The sequence below is a fragment of the Wyeomyia smithii genome, chromosome 3, assembly GCF_029784165.1.
Source record: "Wyeomyia smithii strain HCP4-BCI-WySm-NY-G18 chromosome 3, ASM2978416v1, whole genome shotgun sequence".
Taxonomy (NCBI): domain Eukaryota; kingdom Metazoa; phylum Arthropoda; class Insecta; order Diptera; family Culicidae; genus Wyeomyia; species Wyeomyia smithii.
In genome coordinates, this window is record NC_073696.1 from 233,998,910 (window position 1) to 234,013,880 (window position 14,971).

Sequence of the window (14,971 nt, forward strand, 5' to 3'; positions counted from 1 at the left end):
TCGAGTGGATTCGGTCGTATCGAGTGGACGTGTGTTTTTGGCCGATCGCGGTGGCCAATACGGTCTGTGAGTGAGACAAGGAGAGAGGATTGCCTGGGCGTGTGGATTGGTTGTGTACTGGATGGTAACATAGACGAAGAAGAAGAAATCCCAAGAAAAATTATCATAAATCATCGACCGAATTCTTGGCTCTCCGCATGGACAGGCTGCGCCAAGAAATTCGGGCATTTTCCAGCAAAAGATTGATGCAGGATTAGTCACACAATGCATCTGGTTGTTGGTTGCGGCCTAATTAGTGCAACAGTTGGTACCGCTAAAAAAACGGAATTCTTGTGCATGAAGATTTGCGCCTGCAGTCCCCGATGTGGTGAAGGTGCTATGTGAGAAGTTATGTTCTCGGTGCTGATCGACGTGACCAGAAAGGAAAATCTCAGCATATTTATTCGGGCGCAAAGCTGAATAAGTGCTGTGCGGTGTGTGTAGGGTGCGGAGGGGAAAACTTCAAGTTACTTCATTCGGCGCATTTTTCGACTGGGATTTTACTCAAGATTGTCGCCTGGGAGAGAACGGGAGAGAGCAAACTTCGTGGAGTGTATTTTTATTGTTGAGACATTCGGTGCATTCTCGAGAGCATAATACATGTACGATTTGTTTTTATGTTTATTTTATGTTGCCCTTTTTCTTCGGTGTGACCGTCGCTGTTTCGCTCTCTTTCGCACTCGCAGGGTGCACTCGGTGGTGCAGTTGTTACTTCTGCTGCGGTCGACGACCAACATTTCTTACGGATTTCGGTGTTTGTTATTTTTCCACAGAAGTCATCAACGGGATCGGTAGCCACAAAGAGTTACCAACAGTAGCAGATTGTGCTGAACGGCTCTGGAAGTTGATGTGTTTTGTGCCGTTTGGTAGAAAAGATTGCGGAATAGTGTAGTGACCAAAACAAAACAAAACAAAAGCAATTCCTACAGAAAAGCATACTACAGAAGATTTGGAATACCAACGATCATTATAGCTTTTGAGCATATACGGTGCAGTGAATAATTATTCAAGAAAAGAAAACAAAAATCAAACAAATTGTCACATTGAGCACAAGGTTTATGCTGTGGCTTTTATGAAGATTGTTATATCTTGGTGTCTGAGTGTAAGTGTAATACCCAGTTTACGTAGTTTACATTTCGAAACATAAAACCAAAAAGTCACGCTGGATTTATGGAGATTATTTTGCATGACCCTGTACAGATCGTATGTATATGAAGAAAATGTTTTCTTTGCGTACTGTTTGCGTTGGGAAAAGGAACAACAGAAATGTGAAATGGGTGAACATGTGATAATGATTTGGATTTAAATTTCAGTGCAGTGATCAAACAGTTCATAACGAATGAGCAGTTTCAGTACGGTTATTAAATTTATTCACGTAGGACTGCGTCTTTGCTTGCTATATTGGGGTACAATTTATTGAAACGAATTTGGAACTGTAACTTTGGAATGTCACTGAATTTTCGTATAAAATCAACCAATCTCTGTGATTTTTATGATTTTTCCCAATAGTGAGCGATATGAACGTCCGTCCGAGTAGGTCAGCCAATATTTGCTTCATGAACCTACACAAAATTTATGTTCTGACAGTAAACATATTTGAAAATTTCGTGACTTTGAGATTTTTTTTTGAGTGACATGATCTTTCGTTTTGGAGGGGAAACCTGAACTGATAATCCAGAAACATAAAAAGTGAAAGAAGGTTTTTCATTAAAATAAATAGAATTTTACTCAGAACATCTCAAACTCAAAGTGATTCGTTTACACTTTTTGGTTACTTGATTTTGTGGAATGATAAATATACAAGTGATAAAATGGTGGTCAAATGTCCTGTTTCCCTGTTCCGTGCAAGTCCCAATTTCTTTTTTACGAAAATATGTTGGTTTTTACTTGAGGAAAGAATGAGATCTCACGTTAAAAACAAGCCAAATATAATGTAATTGAAGACTTCGCTTCGGTGAAAATTATTCGCTAGTTTTCTATAGAATTGACGCAAAGAAGTAAAAATATTCAATCCCTTTGCTAAAAGAATTGCGCATCAATTGTTTTACTGCGTATTTTCCAATCCTGCTTTTTTATGAGAAATATTCGACCACGTGTCATGAATAACATAAAAGTTAGAAAGATTTGATTCAGGTCTGAATATTATGTACGATTTTGTCGTTAATAGTTTCATCTGTCAACATTAATTTATCGATGTTCTTTTGAAAAGCCACCATTGAGAAAGAACCATCATTATTGACAAAGAGAATAATGGTATGGTAGAGTACAATTTGGAAAATGTAATAGGTGACCAAATTCACACCCAACCATAATAGCTATAATAACAGTAATATTTCATTCAGACCTGAAAAGGTCAAGACAAAAATATCGTTTTCTGCTGTGTTTTGAGCAGGAAATGCTCAATAATTCAAGCTTGACAACCCTCCTAAGTGGTATGGGCTCATTACACGTGCCTAGATAGTCATTCCCTGACATAATATCATTGCTCAAAAACAGTTTGTTATTGGATTTTTGTCCATCTTGCTGGCAGCATGCGGATTCCGTGACGAAAGAACTGCTCTGATCTTTTGAGGTGACCCAAGTGTCAATCCAGTTTTTGACTTATTCTTGTTTCGTAAATATAAAACACTCAAATATGTTTTAGAGTGAACATCTGTTATCGGCAGTAACCATAGTGCTCAATATAAATTAGTGAATCAGCTTCTTTTTATAAATAAGTTAATCAGCCTTTTTTCTTTATTCATACAAAGTTTTTATAAAACATGTTATAAAAACTGCACTTTTACTGCCTTTTTCGAACAAATTTCACATTGTTCATACCAAAGTAACTTTAATGATGACTATTAATGAACTCGACCTGATGTTCACTGTCCTTTTGAGACAGAAAAAAATAATCTTATACGTAATACGTATTTTGGTCAAGATTTGGCTTATACGTAACATATATTATTACATAACTTTCTTTTCTGTAGTTTGTAATGATTTATTTATGTACTAAAATATCTATTCAGAATAATTATTGTGTGTTCTGCCACAAATGGTGACATTTCAATACTATTATGTATATGTATTTTTTTACGCTTTTTTGATATTATTGAATGTTATTAGCTTTCGCAGTTAAGTTAATGTAATTGTAGGAAAATTATTAAACCTACTTGTCAAGGATGGAATAAAAGGAATAAAACGAAACTTAAAATAAACTTTAAAATTTACTATTTAAAAACATTTTTTCAAGATGAGTGCGCGGAAAAATGTGCTGCGCGGAATTCCCCTCAGTCACGGTAGCATGTTTTATCTACTACTTAATATTTGCTCTCGAACTCCCCAAAGAGATTACGTAGGAGAAAATTACGTTATATCGATTCACATTATATGCTGGTTACGTTTTAAGGCATGTTACGTTACAACGAGGATTACCTGTAAAGAGCAAACTTCTTGAAACACCCGTTTGAATTTGAATTATGGACATACATTTTTTTGTTCCGTAATAGTTATTTTTCAACAGGATCTACGTAAAGCAAACAGCCTTGCGAAGTAGAATTGCTAATGACATAAAACAGGTTCTCGAGAGCTAAACTCTCGCTTAGAAGAACCCCGGTTTAGTGTGGCATTTCGCGGCCATGTGGGCAACAAGATGGATAAAAATGATAAATCAGGATCATTTTTTTTCGGAACTCTGATCTATTCTGCTGTAAGGAGGCAGCGGAATTCATACAAAAGGTCGTTCCTCAATGCTATGAACGTGACATAATAAACTCTCCAGGGAATAATTGGCTACAATATTGGCATATGAAATTAGGCTCGCAATCGTAAAAAGGAAGGATAACAGCAAACAGGTTTTATGATGTGTGCAATTACGTTCGACTTTTTTATTCCAAGATTTTGAATTGAAATTCACTAAATTTTTATTTTAAGTGATCTTTTATCCTATAAGAAAATTTAGGCATCTACAACTGTGTTTTGACGTCACTTTTAACATGTTTGTAATTTTAAGTTACTGTTTTTTTTCAAAAATAATTGAGTAAATTCTTGATAGTCGAATCAAAAAGAGCATTTTTTTGTGTTCGTAATTGTTCCCAATTTTTCAAAAGCAGGTTTCGATATCGATGAGGCGGAAATAAAATGCTGAGGTGCGATAATAACAATGATCAATTTATCAGTTCTGTTGCTTTGATCTCATGGTGAGAACGTATCAGAAGATATTCGATTAATTAAATCTAAGCTGTATGATATTGAAAACGAAGGACTCAAGAATTACAGCAGTAATCTAAAAAACTCTGTGTTGGAGGGTGAACTATTTAATGTTTTTCAGATCTCAGCGCAAATCAGTCGATCTACACAATCTTCAGTTTTAAAGCTGAGAGATGGTGATATTATAACTTCAGATCCAGAGAGGCTTAGAAAACTTTTATTTGAGCAATTTAGTAATCGTTTTTCTTTCATTGATGTTCCAGCAGATGGTGAGTTAGATAATCTGCTATCGTACATCACAAAATCAATGTCAACAACAGAAAATACCTTAAATATATGTAATAGTGTTGATATGTCGCCGTTTGTGGCAGAACACACAATAAAAATTCTGAATAAATATTAGTAAATAATTAATTCATCACAAAACATTCCCCCTATTTAAAAAAAAGCAAATACTTACACAACCGATAACAGAAGAAGAAATAAGAATAGCATTGAAATCATGCGCTGGCAAGAAGTCACCAGGACCAGAAGGTCTTACCTACGAATTTTACCATACTAATTTTGACTATTTGAAGTACGAAATGGTGGAGCATTTTAATAGCTACTTATCGGGACAGGTATGCCCACCTAAGGCGACATCCATAAATTACGTAACGCAAAAACCCGATTTTAGGACCCCCACCCCCCACATGTAACGAAACGTAACGCCAACACCTACCCCCCATAAAAATTACGTAACGCTGCAGAAGGATTTCCTTGATAAAAATGCTCGTTTTTGGAGAGTCTCTCCAGAGATTTTTCGTTACGTAAGGCTGAACTCACCTCCCCCCTCCCCTGTGTGACAAATCGTAACGCTCAAGGATACTCCCCTCCCCCCTATGTGCGTTATGTAATTAATGGATGTCCCCTGAAGAATTTTCCGCCGGAATCATAACATTATTCCCAAAAGTGGTGAAGTAACCAACCTAGATAATTACCGCCCTATCAGTTTAGTGAATTCGGACTACAAGCTTTTCATGAAGATTATTGCGAATAGGTTGAAAGATAATCTAAGCGACCTTCTAGGACCAGGCCAAACAGCGTGCCTTGCCAATAAGTCTTGCATAGATAATCTTTCTGATGTTAGGAAAATTATCACAAAAGGAATGGAGTCCAAAAAATTCAAAGGAATCCTCCTCGGCTTAGATCTGCAAAAAGCTTTCGATAACGCTAGCCATAACTTTCTGTGGGAAGTTCTGAAAAAATTCAATTTTCCCTTGAACTTGATACAGTGTTTGCAAAACTTATACAAATCAGCAACATCTCGGATTTTTTTCCACGCGTTTCTCACTCCAGAGTTCAAAATTCGTCGGTCCGTCTTTACAAGGGAGGTTGTATCGAGGTTCTCCGATCGGACTGAAACTTTCGTGGTTTGTTTATCTATATAATAGAACAATGTTTTGCCCTCATTTTGTTGCCTTTATAGAGTAGAATAAACATGCCAATTTTCATGACAATCGATTCAGTTTACACAAAGTTATAACAATTTTACGTTTTTAGCAATTTTTGGACATCAATTTATGACGTGCTTTTTTACCCCACTTAGCCCTTTTTTAAAAATCTGTTATTATGCAAAACATTATTCTATTATATAGATAAACAAACCCTGGAAGTTTCAGTCCAATCGGAGAACCTCGAAACAAGACCTAGTTGCGGTCTCCGCGAACTGACTCTTAAAAAACTATTAGAGAAAGAAGGTGGAACAACAGATATGTTTTTCAAAGAACATTTAGTAAATATCTATTTATATGTTGAGTTGTATTTAATAATTATTATGTATATATTCTGATAATAAATACATGAAAAAAAGTACTACATTGTTCTCTAAAACAAATTTTCAAAAAATACAGACATAATTTTGGTCAAGATTTGGTAACATCAGTTAATCGAAGAAAATTGCAAACATTTAAACATAAGACATAATTGACATTTTTTTACTATTTTTTTCGTGTTGGGTATTTTTGTCACTGCGACAATTTTTTGATATTTTTTTGACATAGTCTTTTTTATAATCTTTCGAAGTCGTGGTACTATTGAAAGTGGTTGTTATAACTGACTATTAGCATTAGTCCAGTCCGATATTACACTTCGCATAAAACATACAATCGTACTGGGATTTGTTCTCCAGGTTTCGGAGGCTTCTAGTAGCTCTCTATTGAACCTTCAAATGATAACGGTCTTGATAACGCCCAGTATATGTGCTTAAATCTTTCTTGAAAGTTCTAATATTTTTCGAGTCATAGAAACGCTCGGTGTGATAAACTGCTTCGACAGCTCACCAATGGAAGTGTTTGTCTAGTTGGATTCCACCTTCAGAATTTTTCATGTATTCACTTCTATTTTAAAGGAGGAAGCGGATAGACCACAGAAAAGTTTTGGTCCTATAAGCTGATGAGACGATCGAATTCTTGCCAGTTCACCGGCTCTTTCGTTTCCAACGATTCCACAGTGACCAGGGACCCAATATGGCCTGGCCTTTGCTGTAAGCAGGGCTGTCATTCGCACACTCATTGCGCTCAGTGTGTTAATTTAACGTCAAGGCACAACGAGAACGGAACCTACACATTTTGACAACCAACAGGCACAAAGAGAAAGAGCGGAAACGACATGACTATGAAAGATATCACCAAGTGAGAAATATTTCAAGAGAGGGAGAACGGAACAACACTTTGTGCTGCTTTTTGTGACACATTGCGTGAGAACAAAGAGCTTCAGTTTGAGCAGTTTGCATTGCGTTGCGGGTAGAAAAAGTAGCAGAGAAAAGGAACCAAGAAAGGACCTCATACATTTTTGAAATTCATTTAAACACGATTCTCAATGACATAGACGTGTTTCTCAGGACATATTACGCACGTCCAGACATGTTTCTGTCCCAGTATTCATATAAAATCGCTACATGCATTACTGGTACCATTCATTAGGGTGGTAATGACTTGTATGGATAAAGAATTGTCCTTCGTCGCATTTAGAAGTTCGTTCAGTCGAAAAGTGATACTTTAAAAGATCGATTTTTTTCATTTTTTGTTTTTGGATAACACCAGATCTCGGTGTTTCATGCATTTTTAAAACATTTGGCATCAGAATTTTTTGATATCCAGAAATTCATGAACTGAACCTGTGCGTTTTTTTTTATTGGTCACAAAATACAGTCAGGTTTTTTTTACGCGGTTTTTTTATACGCGGATTTTTTACGAGGTTTTTTTACGCGGTTTTTTAATTAACGCGGTTTTTTACGCGGATTTTTGAATTAACGCGGTTTTTTCACGCGGATTTTTGAATTAGCGCGGTTTCTTTACGCGGATTTTCGAATTAACGCGGTTTTTTTTCGAGGTACGTATCCTCCGCGTAAAAAAAACCTGACTGTAATCCCGAAGTCAGTTTATGCTGAAGTTTAGTATGGGAACTTTTTCCGAAGACGGAACTATTGAGCCCTACTTCTAAACGAAATTCAAAAAGTCGATTTCTATTGCTACCCTACTGTTCATGTCATAGACATATTGCGGCTATCTCCGGGAAGAAACCATTTTTAGTTTTAAAACAAAACCCATTGAGCAGCACTGAAAATTAACTTCTGAAAAAAAAAAATTAGTACTATAATCGTTCGTTTGTCGAATCCGATAATCATTGTCCCAAGCAACACACAAAGTAAGACACAAAGTGTGGTGTCGCACATTTTGGCAAATGCACAACGAGTACTCAGTCAGTTTTTTTCGGTGCGAAAGAAATACAAAAGAGCGAATGGGGAGAAGAGAACACAAACGAAATATCGGGAGTGGCACGCACGGCTTGATGGCACATGTGTTGTGTACAAACTTGTGTGGTTCTGTCTGCACTGAGGTGAATTCCAGCCCTGGCTGTAAGTAAGAGTCGTCTCCATTCCACTCTGTCCATGGCTGCAGTTTGCCAGCTCTGCAGTCTGCGTAGGGCCCGTAGGTCGTCTCGATCCACTTTGTCCACTGTGCACCTCTCCGTCTCGTCCCTGACGGATTGGATCTTTACCGGGCTGTCGTCCGACATCCTTGCGACATGCCCAGCCCACCGCAACCTGTAAATCTTGGCAGTGTGGGCGATAGATGGCTCTACATTAAGCTTCTGCAGTTCGTGGTTCATTCGCCTGCTCCACGTTCCGTCCACCGAAGATGGTACGCAACATCTTCCGCTCGAAGATCGCAAGGGCGTGTTGATCCTCCATAATCAGTCCATGTCTCATGCCCGTAGAGAGCTACCGGTCTGATCAGCGCCTTGTAGATGGTTAAATTAGTGCGGCGTACTTCGTCTTCGATGCATTGATTACCAGTCCAATCCTTGCAAGCTATCTGGCCCGCTCACTGGTCTATACATTGCCCCCCATTTAGGGTGGTCGGTATTACCGACTTTTCGAAAAACCGGTATTTCGGTATTCATAGAAACAAAAACCGGTAAAGTAATGATATTTATCCGCGAAAAAACGCAAGTCATTCTCTCTGTACTAGGGGAACTGCTCCATTATTCATCTCAGCCCGTATATTCATCTCATTCAACATGTAAACACAATTAAAAACAGGAAAAAACGCACATTTTTTTTAAAAATTAATCTGCTAATCCATGGAATGGATTCTTCTTTGTTCACTTTAGATTCCTCAAAAACTATAATCCCCAAAAACTCACTTAAAAGCACTAAATTTATACTATAGTCGGGCATCTGCACTCGAAAACTCATTTAATTCAATCACCTACCTCAGAAAACAAAATCCGCGCATTGTTCTCTACAGCTACAACGGGACTCGTTCAGCAGCCAACCAAAGTTTTTTTCATCACTAGCAGACCACTTTTTATTTCAATCACTAAACAAAATCACTCACTACACTAAGAATACTTCAATCTTTGAAATGTTCACCTCAAATTTCCTAAAACAAGCTTGAATTAGCAGAAATATATGTGATGAATTCCTACAATTCCTAAATTTCAACTGTAGGTATTTTCATCTGTTTTCACTGTGTTGAAGAAAATCAAGAGTTGCCACATTAGTTCCTGTTAATACGAAAAAATCATACTGAAAATATTGAATTATTACGACATAATTGACATAAATCGAAAGCACTGTACTGCCGGTAACCGCAAGTCCGTCCCATCTGTAAAAATATGAAATCGAGAGAACAGCTTCGAAAGATATTTTGTTCACGCTCAGTTATCACTTATTCAAGATGAATTATTTTAACAATATTCATGCTAAAATATAGTTTGTATACTAGCCTGCACTAATTACGTTGTAAAAATCACTGAAATCATTGATTTCATGATAAAAACATTTAGTGTGACTGACTTGCCGTTACATTCTACACCGAAAAAAAAAGTAACCGCAAGTCAGTTACATTGCCATGTTGATACTATAGTGCGTGTAGTGCGTTATTCGTTGCCGTGAAAAGCCGTCAATCTTTCGCAGTTCGGAAGTATATGTCCATGAGAACAGTTAAAAAAATGTCGGCGTTGGACAATCTCGAGATGTACGGAACCGATGAAAGCTCATCCGGTGAGGATTTGGATGAAGAAACTTAAGCCGGGACTGCAGCTGGTTGATCTGACAACAAATGTCAAGATGATCAAAATCCGTTTGAGGTTCGAGCATCCCCTTTGGAGATATCTTGGAACGATTCCCTGGATTCTGATGGAAATTTTTTTCGGCACTGGAAATTTTCCTGATAGATTCACGAAGAAGCGAACCATGAAAAATGGACTTGAATTCATATTAGCAGGAAATTGCTGCATAGAACTTCATCACCAATTCAAACTAGAAAATAATCCCAATAATTGATAATTGTTACTAGATAACGCAATTTTTTATAAACGGTCTTATCAAACTTCTCTCCTCCACTTCTCATTCATTTTATTGTACCTATTATGCATGTTTTTTTTTTAATTGGGACTGACTTTCGGTTATTTTCCTCTGGGACTGACTTGCGGTTACTTTTCATAATGAGACAATTCGACTTGGTATTGATTTTCCATTTTGTTGAACAAACCACAATTTTTTATCGGTACATCTGAAAATACACTCAAAGATTGGCCAAAATCCGATGCTAACTCAAAATCGACAAAATTACAGATGAGACTGACTTGCGGTTACCGGCAGTGTAGTGGTTACCTAGGTTACCAGTTTTGCACGTAAACAACTGCAGCGGATATCTAGGTAACCTACTACGACGGGCTGCGGCTACGTTCATTCATGATAATGTGTTTCATTCATGATTAACAGTGTGATGATTAACAGTGATTCAAGTTTTGAGATGGATATGGAAGCGTTGTGAAAAATGGTTTTGTTTTACAAAACTTAGGATAAATCTAGCTAATTTTACTAAATATACAATGCTTAACGATTCCATAAGAGTACGTAAGCATATTTAGTTCATTTGTTCAATGATTCCGTGAAAATTTGGTGTCTTCGTGAATATCGGCTTAATGAGATGAATAATGGAGCAGTTCCCCTATTTGAAAATAAAAAAAACGAAAAATGATTAAAGATATAGGGTGTCGAACGTCTCCGGCAGTGGTTTTCTTCGGCCGGTTTTCTGCCGCAGTCTTATGCAAAAACCTGCCGAAGACATTACCTACATAAATTTGAATTTGAAATTTGTTTTTTTGCTTAGCGTCTCAGGTTGCATCTATGTATGGATATGTCGCTGCATAATTATGTTTTTGCATTTATGAGTACCTATGCTTCATTACGATCCAGATTTTCTTGTAAGATTTAGACCTCTGTGACCATTATTATGATCTCTTGTGGTATACGATCCAGATTTTTTTTTGTAAGATTTGGAACACTGCGTCCATTATTTTGATATTTTGTGGTATACCTCTTCTTTAGTCTAGGTACTCGTGGCAGACATATCACTACTGATGGAAGTGATCGTCGTTGTCATATCGCACTCTTATACGATCCAGATACAACACTGGATAAATTCGTTGTGTATGTTTGAAAAACTTCAATGAATGAATCTAGTGATATGATTATGAAAAACATAATTTCGAAACTCAAAAAAAAAAAAAACATGCAGATTTTTATTTCAATTTCCTTTCACATCGCAAAATTTAGTTTCAAATTAGTGAATGACTTTAAAAACTGTTGAGAAGAGTAAATGAATGAAGAAAAAAAGAGACGACGATCAGACCAGAATTTACTTTTTACGAATCCGAAGGAATCAAAGGTAAATACTTCTTTATTCTGTTCGATGCGCTTTAAACAGTTCGTTCAAATATTTATTATTATAATTATTTTATTAATTTTAGCTTCTGATGGAGAAACGAAAAATGTGGCATATGAACAAGTTTGTGACTGAAATAGAAATAAATATTTGAAATGAGAGGTTGGTAAAAAATATGTAAAAATATAGAAAATTATAAAAAAGGCAGAAATTTTGACACGAGCGAGGCCGGGTACATTCAGTTAGTTGCTAATAAAAGCCCGCTGCAGTATGGGCGACGAAGCTTTGACAATGCTATAGCTATTTAAATTTAACTTTTTCAAGGAGCAGTAAGTTTTAGGATGAAATTCGTTATTGGTAGATTATTTCATCCAGTAAACACTTTGTATCGAAAATTAATTCCTAATTCAAATTTATATTTATTTATTATTTTTTCGTTTTACCTTAAATAGCACAAATGAATAATGACTTCCGTTTTTTCGCTGACATGATTGTGATTACTGCCTCAAACTATGATTTTCATAATTTGTAGGTGAACTGGTAGGTTCAAAACCTGTGAGTTGCCTCTGTGAGTATGAGTGTGTAAAGAAATTAGCTATTCTACTTAAAAAATAAATGTTTTGCTTTATTGATATGAAGTTTTTCGACATATTATCGATACACACAAACACATCGTCTGAATCCAAGCAGAACAAACAAAAAGATAACAAAAATTGATAAATAGTTGAGGGTAAATTAATATTCAATGTTGCTTTTGTCTAAATGTATTTATCATATACATCGTCATGTGATTTGTAACACCTACCTAAGTGATTTGAGCCTCACAATGATTTATGAATATTGTGACAAGTTTTTTTAAATTTAAAGAAAATATCAAAAATACCGTTTTTTTCGCCTCTCCAATACCGGTATTTCGGTATTGAAAAAAATATTGGTTTTACCGGTTTACCGGGTCTAAAAAGTGATCAAAATATGACCACGTGGTTTAGGAACGGCTTCTTACCGGTAAACCATCCTACTCCCATGCTTCTCGTCGTCGGGTCTCCTTTATGTGGGCAGTGCACGTTTATGATGCTGAAGTTGGAGAACCGGCCTTTTATCTTCAACTTGAACATCCTTGCGTTGATCGGCTGCCACCCCATCCCGCGTTGGCGCATCTTTCCAGTACTATGAAGCCGATTCCCCGCTCGCAGGTGGTGTCACAACTCTGGTAGAGAGTGGCCGCCCGGTGCTCGCTTTTCCATACCTTCTGTCCTGTCCAACAAAGTTCCTGCAGTACTACGACTTCGAAGTTGCGTGCATGTAGCTCGTCAGAGATTATCCTGTCGCATCCTTAAAACTAGAGCGATTGGCAGTTTCATGTCCCAAGTTTCCAATCGTAGTCCTTATTTCGTTGCCTAGGTCCATGCCGATTGGTCCGATCCGTATTATTTCTCACTTTATTTGTAAGAGACTGTTTTCCGGGGTGGCTCATCGGGCCTAGTGCTGGGACTATCCGGATTAAAATATCCGGATATCCGACATCGGATATCCGTCAAATATCCAAAACCCGGATCAACCCGATATCCGGATATTATCCGACAGGATATCCGGATTTTCGGATAGTCGGATATCCGGATATTGTATCCGAACATAGTTTCATGAGAATTATGTAAATCATTACTTACGAAGGGGTGGGGGATTATGGAAAAAGCCATTTTTCGCGTTACATTTTGTTTGAGCGGGTTTTAGGCAGCAGAAAAAAAAATCCGGATATCCGGATAGTATATCCGGATATTCGAATATTCGATTATCCGTATCCGGATATCCGGACATCCGAATAGTATTCGTTTACACATCCGTGATCCGAGCTTCGGATAACCGGATCACGAATATATCCGGTTAAAAGTCCCTGCACTAATTGGACCTTTCCTAACCCCTTGCCTCCTCGGGGACCATCGTGTCAGCTTTGTTTGCTGACACCAGAACGTTGATCAGCCGCTCCTAACATGAAGATCAGACGCTCTTTTAAGCCGCACCATCTTGGTGAACAGACGCTCGGGTTGGCGAAGCATTTCTTCTACCGCCGAAGTATGGCTTACGCGCTATCATCGCGTTGCACCTTCTCACTTAGCTATTGTCGGATGACAACATTGCCCAGTCGTGTTTATGTTTTAACCAGCAGTCTAGTGAATCATATGACTCGTGGAGGTGCGAGATAGGAACTTGTGAAAGCCGGAGCTATGTTTGATGCTCCTTCCAGGTTGTCAACTCACCACTTGAAGCCCGAGGGGAACCCAATATAAATTAACTTGATTATTACAACCCAGTGGTGTTTGAAGTGATTTAACATTTTTGCTAATACACCGTGTTCAATAAATTCGGATGCAATTTTGAAACTCCATAATGTAAATATCACACATTTAATTTCTGAGCATTTGTTTTGAAATTTTTTTTTCATAGTGAAGCCGATGTTTTGGAAAACTCCCTCTCTTAGTTACCCTTAGTACCAACTTCAAACGCTTCTCTGTCACAGACGGTTTCAGTAGGTATGCCATTGTAGGTTTTCTAGATGAATTTGACTTTGAACTACTCTTAAGTTGGAGATCTTGTAATCAGCAAACTTCGATATCATGTAGAATTAGACAGAAAATTTTTTCAGTTCAGATCTGGAGAGCTTTGTGGACACCCATTTTTATCCAGTGAATCCTTCAAACTCTCCCACACCTGCCTTGAACCGATTTCGCTGGTTCACCGTCTTGCTGAAACACATAGTGGTCGTTTCCGAAGCGTTTTCCAAGACTCGGGGCAATATTTTACACAGCTTTCGTTTTTTAATAAACTGCATTGACTTTGACGCCTTTGTCGACGAAAACTAGAGAAAGTTTTGGAACTGCGAGGACTCTGAAACAGCGTGAACTTTACGCTCCCTGTACGGCTTACATCCAGGGTCAGCTGTCAAAATATTATGGACAGAACCGATATATACATTTAGATCGGTGGCAAGTTTTCAAACTGAAGGGCAACGTTTTTCACCGAAATGCGCTCTCTCACAACTAGAACAACTTGCGGTGTCCTAGCAGATCGTGGCCGATTGAATCATCTACGATCCTTCAAAAAGGATGTCTCCTTATACTTTTTGATGGTTTCATAAACAAAATCTAGTTTAGTAACACACGATTTCGAACGTTTTAATATTGTCGCGGTCATCAGTCAAAAATCGCTTTGACGTCGTACTCTAATTAAGTGACGCATGAAGAGGGGGGGGGAGGGGGACTAAGTATGCGTTACTTATTGTTACAGAGGGGGAGGGGGGGTAGTTGAAACCATTACGCAACTGTGGTATTTGCTAAAAATTGCAAATTCGGGGAAGGGGGGGTCAGGTTGTCCAACGTTACGTAATTTTAGGGGGGTAATATCGAAAGTTACTTATCGTTACATAGGGGGGGGGAGGGGTCTGAAATGTAGGTTATTAGCGTTACGACGCCTTTACTACAACTTCTGGAATTGGCTTCATCGCGCGCCAAAAACAAAACAAAACT

At 37.7% G+C, this 14,971-nt stretch overlaps 1 protein-coding gene across 8 annotated transcripts in view; it reads left to right on the top strand.

The window, feature by feature from the left end:
- LOC129730170 (laminin subunit beta-1) overlaps positions 1-14,971 on the top strand; it is a 60,155-nt gene continuing 45,184 nt past the window's right edge. For 2 of the 8 annotated variants that reach the window (XM_055689278.1, XM_055689286.1), the window contains exons 1-2: positions 3-124; positions 813-1,141. The gene's annotated coding sequence lies outside the window, so the exon portion shown is untranslated. Of the gene's footprint in view, positions 125-189; positions 485-812; positions 1,142-14,971 lie in introns of those variants that run through there. The other 6 variants (XM_055689280.1, XM_055689279.1, XM_055689283.1 and 3 more) reach the window with 6 other exon arrangements.